Genomic DNA, 7,128 nt, shown 5'->3' on the forward strand with positions numbered 1-7,128 from the left:
GTTATTTTTAAGATTTTTATTTATTTATTTGAGAGAGAGTGAGAGCGAGAGAGATCACAGAGGGACAGGGAGAAGCAGACTCACAGCCAAGGAGGGACCCTGATGCAGGGATCGATCCCAGGACCCTGGGATCATGACCTGAGCCGAAGGCAGAGGCTTAACCCACTGAGCCACCCAGGTGCCCCGGGTACTTTTTGGTTAAAAATAAGATTGTGTTCACTGGGGTTTATCAACTGAAATGATAAAAATAAAATTTAAAAGTATCAACTGTTTTCTATATTGAGAATAAATCAATTGCCAGTCTGAAATCATGGAAGAAAGGATTACCAAATACAAACAAATGCCCATTTGCCATCATATTAAAGGACAGGATGAGCAAGTTGAGAAACGGGATTCTGCCCCTGCCACCACACTGGATGTGTGTGTGTGTGCGTGCGTGCACACGCACACACACACACAACATATGGTGTTTTTAAATTCCCCCATATACTATCATATATTTTACAGTGAGCCAGGAAGAATGATTCCATTTCATAAATCAGGAATCAGAGACTAAAAGCAGAATAAATGTCACACTCACATGGCTAGTAATAACAAATCTTGGACTAGGTATCATATTTTGAGAACTGTTATTTTTTGGAACATGAACACAAATTTGTATTTGAATTCCGTACAGAATTTCCTACTATAGCTATAATACCTGGAAAACTATGTAAAAGATTTGAAACCTGTGAGAATTTTAAAAAGAGAGAGGGAAGACAATAAAGCAAGAGTATTTGTGTTTCTGCAATGCAGCAAGAATAAAGACACAAAACTGAATCCTACTCAGCCTTGAGAGTGCATTCTAGTCTGTTAGAGAGAAGGAAGGGAGTTTGCACTGTGGGTGAAAGAAATGATGGAGCCTGGGCAGAGTGTCCTGTACAGTCTAGACCACAGGGTTCTCTGGGGTAAGCTTATAGCCTTACAGTCTTGGTTTAGAAAGAAGATTTAGACAAACATCTCAGATCATGCACAGCATGTTTCCTCTTAGACATCCCAAACTATGTATTGAAGTTAGCCCAAAAGCTTTTATCCATCTGGGTGCATCTAAGTTACTCTGAGTCTCCAGAATTAGGAGGAAGGAGGAAATAATAAATGGAGTTACAAGTATGTATCACTCAGGGTCACAGCAGGAAACAGATAACACTCAAATTGGGTAATTTCAGGAGAGTTTAATAAAGGAACTAATGCGGTGTGGGCAAGGGTATAAGAAAAACAAAAAGGATAATCAGCATCCCCAGGCTAGCAACTGAAGGGTGATTTAGCAACCCACAGGCCCAAAGGGCTGAGGGGAAAGAATTTTAATATATATATCCCAAGCCCAAGAGAGCTAAGTATAGAGGGACACTATACAGAAGCTGGAACCTTCATCTGAAGGAGGTAGCCAGCCAGTGATGAGCCCACACAGAGGGAGCTCAGAGGCATAAATGTCACGACATCACTCTCCTACCCTTTGACCTGACAGGGTTTCCCACTGGGACAAGCTCAGTCAGAAGCCAGAGAGCAAAGTCAACTCCTGGGGCAAACAGCAGGGTGCAGAAGATTGGAAAATGGATCTGGAGACACAAATGAAAGACATAGAGCAGAGGGTGTTTAGATGGTTGGATATATTGACCTGGCTTCCTGCAGGTAAGAACTGGACCATATAATTGAGGGATTTAACCTTTTTCACCATCTCCAAAATCAATCAATAATCCACTTTGGTGAACCTCTGACAATATTTAAAACAAGATTCTCAGAGTAGAGCTTAAATACCAGAGGTTAAGGAGGAAGGAAGTAGGAACTGGGAAACCATTCCATTTATTTGAGTGAAACAATATAAAATACTCAGAAATAAATTTGACAAGAAAAGCAGGCTTATATGAAGAAAACCATAAAATCTTTTGGAAAGACAGAAAACAAAATCTGACCAATTAGAAAGATAACCTATGATCTTGGATGAGAAGATTTCATTGATATCATAAAATTAGAATGCAATTAATTCACTATTAACTAGATTGCACAGGATTTCTTATTTTGGAATTGTACAAAATAATCTAAAGTTTATTTGGAAAAATAAATGACCAAGAGCAGGCAAGATTATTATGAAAAGGAATAGTGAGGGGACCTGCCTTAGTGGATATGCTATAATGGCAATATAATTACACAGGTGTATATATAATTAAATGTAAAATGAAGGTGGCAATTAAATTTACATATAATTGACTATTAATAATATTGAACTGCTATCGCATAGCATGTACCCTACAGTACATCACAGAATCCAGCTGAATTAGAGTTAAATATACGAAAACCAATATGGATGCTGCAAGAAAAATTAGGAAGCTAGAGGCACAATATAGGAGTCAGAGAAATCATCTACGCTGGAAATGGTGGAAGTTCAAAAGGATTGAATGCTGACATTTGACTACATACAAATACAAATTTTTTGAATGAGAAGAGTTATCATTAATATACAAATACAAATCAGCAAATATATTTTAATAAAGATGACAAGGGTTTAATATCCAAACTATATAGAAAGTAGTCTGACAAACTGACTAGAAAAAAGACAACCTAACTTGAAAAAAATGGGAGAAGGATAAGAGTCAGGAATTCACAGAGTAGCAAATCTAAACTGCTAATATATTAATAAACATGGGTGGAGGGAGCCAAAAATCTATGGTAGTGAGATAAATGTGTATTAGAGAAATAATGAGATTATTAGTTTGCATACATGAGATGGTTAAACATTAAGAGTTATAATTCTAATTATTGGTAAGGATGCAGGGAAAGGTTATTCCTATACACTGGTGGGAAAATTCTCAAGTCTTAAGACTTTGGGAACTTAAGAGCCAAAACTTGTAAAACCATGTATTAAAACAACACACACACACACACACACACACACACACACACACATCTTGTACTCAGTAATCCAACTCCTGGATATCTCTTCCATAGAAATATAAGCACAAGTATATAAAGTGATATGTGTGAGGATGTTTATAGTAATACTGGAAACGAAATTAAAGGCTCATCAAAACAAGAAGTGTAAATAAGCTATAAGATACCTACACCACAAATATTATACAACCATTTAAAACAATGAATTAGAACTATGTAAGTTGATTTGGAGATATTTACACAAGGTTATTGTTATATACATACTATACAAGATATGGAGAAGTACAATTATTATGATACCATCATGGTAGCAATGACAAAAATAAAACTATGTATGTGTTTATACATCCACGCATGTGTATTTCTATCGTGACTGATTATAAGAATGCAAAAAAAAAAAATAGAAGGATACGTAATAGATTATTAAAATGGGTTAATGAGGAGCTTCTTTTTTAGAAAAGAAGGAGGTGGAAATTCAAGCCCAAAGTAAGGAAAATAGTAGACTGCATTAAAAAGGGGGACATGTATGTATAACCACATTTATGTTGTCATGTGTGGAAAGGTGGTTAAATTAAGATAATTTAAAAAATTAAAGCAGAAGTATGATAGTGTGATTTCAAATTAAAATGTTCAGCAATCTTAAAAATTAAAGGTGTGATTCTGCACATTAAAAACTCAATAGATGGGGTGCCTGGGTGGCCCAGTCAGTAAAGCATCTGACTCTTTCTTGGTTTTGGCTCAGGTCACGATTTCATGGGTCCTGACATCGGGCCCCACATTGGGCTCTGTGCTCAGTGGAGATTCAGCTTAAAATTCTCTCTCTCCCTCTCTGTCTCCCTCTGCCCCCCACCCCCCCCACCCCCTGGCTATTGTGTGCACAAGTGTGTGTGTATTTGCGCTCGCTCGCTCGCTCTCTCTCTCCCTCTCTCACAAATATAAATTTTAATTTTAAAAAAACCCAATGGATGGAACAGAGGGAACACTTCCTTACTCACTCTATGAGGCCAACATTACCCTAATACCAAATTAGATAAAGACACTACAAGAATGGAAAATTACAGACCAATATATCTCATGACACAGGTGCAAAAATATTCAACAAATTTTTACCAAGTCAAATCCAATGATGGATTAAAAGAATTATATACCACAGCCAAGTGGGATTTATTCCAGGTATGTAAATCCAGTTCAACATGCAAAAATCAATTAAGGTAATCCATCCCACCAACATACGATCATCATACAGTCATATTGTTCAATGCATAAAAAACATTTGACAAAAACGCAAAAGCCATTCATGAGAAAAACTGTCAGCAAAGTAGGAATACCGGGGAAATTCCTCAGCTTAATAAAGAACATCTACTAAAAAGGTACATATAACATCACACTTCTTAGGGATTAACTAGATGCTCTTCTGCTAACATCAGGAATAAGGACAGGATGTCCCTTCTCACCAATCCTATTCAACAGCCACGTCCTAGCTAATGTAAGAAGATAACACGAGACAAGAAGATATATACAGATTGGGGCACTTCTGGCGTCCTTTCTCCTGTGAGGACCTTGGGCCCCGGATCCACATGGGAAGGGTGATATCTCTAAAGTGAAGTGGGGTAGAAGCAGGCCGGCCCCCCTTCTTGCCTTTGGGGCCACCGGACTCAGGATCAGACCGTGGCCCAGAACTTGAAAGACATAGAGGGACATGGGCAAGGTGCTAAAGTTGCTGCTGGGGGCCGGCACCATGGCCTACAGCATTCATGAGTCTGTTTCACCACAGAACGTGGGCACAGAGCCATCTTCTCTAATCAGATGAGGGCCTTCACTTCAGGACCCCCTGGTTCCAGTACCCCATCATCTAGGACATTCAGGCTAGACCCTAAAAAATTTCCTCTCCCACAGGCATGAAAGACCTGCAGATGGTAAGCATCTTCCTGTGAGTGCTGTCTCAACCCAACGTCATGGAGCTTCCCAGCATGTACCAGTGCCTAGGGCTAGACTAGGAGGAGTGAGGACTGCCATCAGCTGTCAAGAAGGTGCTCGAGGGTGGTGTGGCCAAGTTCAGTATCTCGCAGCCAATTATCCAGTGAGCCCAGACATCCTTGTTGATCTCATGGACGCTGACAGAGAGGGCTGAGGAATTCAGCCTTATCCCGGATGATGCAGTCATCACAGAGCAGAGCTTTAGCTGAGAGTGTACACAGCTGCTATGGAAGCCAAACAAGTAGCTCAGCAGGAGGCCCAGGGAGCCCAATTTCAGGTGGAAAAAGCAAAGCAGGAACAGCAGCAAAGACTGTGTAGGCTGAAGGTGAGGCTGAGGCCACCAGGATGCTTGGAGAAGCCCTAAGCAAGAACCCTGGCTACATTGGACTGGGCAAGGTCCAGGAAGCCCAGAACATCTCCAAGATGACTGCCACATCACAGAATTGTATCTATCTCACTGCTGAAAACCGTGTGCTCAACGTACAGGATGAAATTGTTGCTTTGAAAACGGACAGCCTTATCAAGGGTAAGAAATGGGTCTCTTAAAAAAAGCTTAAAAGATGGCAGCCCCAGAGAAAAGGTGAATCTGCTTCTCCCCTGGTTTTTGAGGAGCCAGCGTGCGGTCCAATAGACCCCCATCCTGCCCCCAGTATCATGCCATAGTCCCCTCTGTGTCAGTTCTGCCAGCCCTTCCTAGATGAACATAGACTGGCCAGTTTTCAAGGGAATGACCTTTCTCTTCCTGGTGTTGGCCAGGGGTGTTGGGACAGTATGATTTCTGAGTGTTTTCGTACAGTATTGGTTCCTCCTTCCAGGCTGGGGGGTGATAACCACCATCCCAGGAATTCTCAATAAAGAGAAATAATGAAAGCTATACAGATTGGAAAGGAAGAAATAAAACTGTCATTGTTTGCAGATGTCATGACTGTCTACGTAGAAAATTCCAAAGGGTTCTAACCCAAGATGCCAATGTAGGAAGATCCTGAACTTACCTCCTTCGTGGACATAGCAAATCTATACCTACGTATACAGCAATTCCTCCTGAAGAAGAACGGAGAGCTGACTGAACAGCTTCTGCACAACAGAAGATAGAGAGACCACATAGAGAACATTGAGCTGGAAACACAGTAAGGGAATTCCACCCCCGATGCTGCCAACTGCAGTGAGGAGAGAGAGTACTGAGGGACCATGAGCAGATTCATCTGCCCTGGGGCACAGGAAAAAAAAGCTTAAAAGATGGCTTAAAGGAGCAAGAGGGCCTCTGCCTCAGATTTCCACCAAATGGCAGGGGAGCTACTAGAAGTCTCTCTGGGTCACGGGGCCTGGCTAGTGCCATGGCTTACATTCCTCCACCACCTTGATAGCCTGGATGGGAGCAGGGGCCAGGCGCCATAGCTGGCCTACCACCTCAGTGAGCCCCAGCCCACACCAGCCCAAGAAGTCCCACCAAGGCAGCCACAGTGCACCGCACAGTGGGACACACCTGGCCAACGCTCACTACAACTCCAGCTGACATAGGTGCAAAGCACCGCAGAACTCTCCAGGTCCACACCACTTCAGCTTGTGTGGCAAGCTGACTTGCCAGGGCACTCCTGGCAGAGAGCACTCTGGAACCTCCTGGCTCATGTCTGCTTTGGCTCTAGTGACACCACCAGGACACACCAGTTCATGCCCCACCTCAGTTCCTGCCATGCAGAGAGGGCATCCAATGTGCTGAGCGCTGGCAGACCACCACTTCACTGCTCTCACTTCAGCTTCAACTGTCCTGCCAGGATACCCTCTGTGTGGAGAGCCCCAGAACCACCCCAGCCCATGCCCACTTCACCTCAAACAATCCCATGAGGACAGCCCCAGCACAGACTCCCCCAGGATCCAAGCCCATATCAGCCACAGCTCCAGCTATCCAGGCAAAGTCACCGGGCACACAGTCTACACGGGGGATGAGCATACAACCATTCTCGGAAGGTTAGAAGCAGTAACCGTTCTACGTGATTCATAGAAACAAACACAGAAAGTCAAGCCAAATGAGGAGACAAAGGAATATGGTCCAAAAGAAAGAACAAGCAAAACCTCAGGAAAAGAATAAGTGAAACGGAGATAACCAATCTACCTGATAACAAGTTGAAAGTCACCATCATAAAGGTGTTCTCCGGGCTGTAGAGAAGAGTGGATGGACTTAGTGAGAATTTCAACAAAGAGAAAATATATCAGGGTGCCTGGGTGGCT

The 7,128-nt window shown here is 42.4% G+C and overlaps 1 pseudogene; it reads left to right on the forward strand.

The window, feature by feature from the left end:
- Nucleotides 1-4,624: 4,624 nt before the first annotated feature.
- LOC123934630 lies at nt 4,625-5,448 on the forward strand (annotated as a pseudogene).
- The last annotated feature ends 1,680 nt before the right edge of the window (nt 5,449-7,128 follow it).

This window comes from Meles meles, chromosome X (assembly GCF_922984935.1).
Source record: "Meles meles chromosome X, mMelMel3.1 paternal haplotype, whole genome shotgun sequence".
In the NCBI taxonomy this organism is placed as follows: Eukaryota; Metazoa; Chordata; class Mammalia; order Carnivora; family Mustelidae; genus Meles; species Meles meles.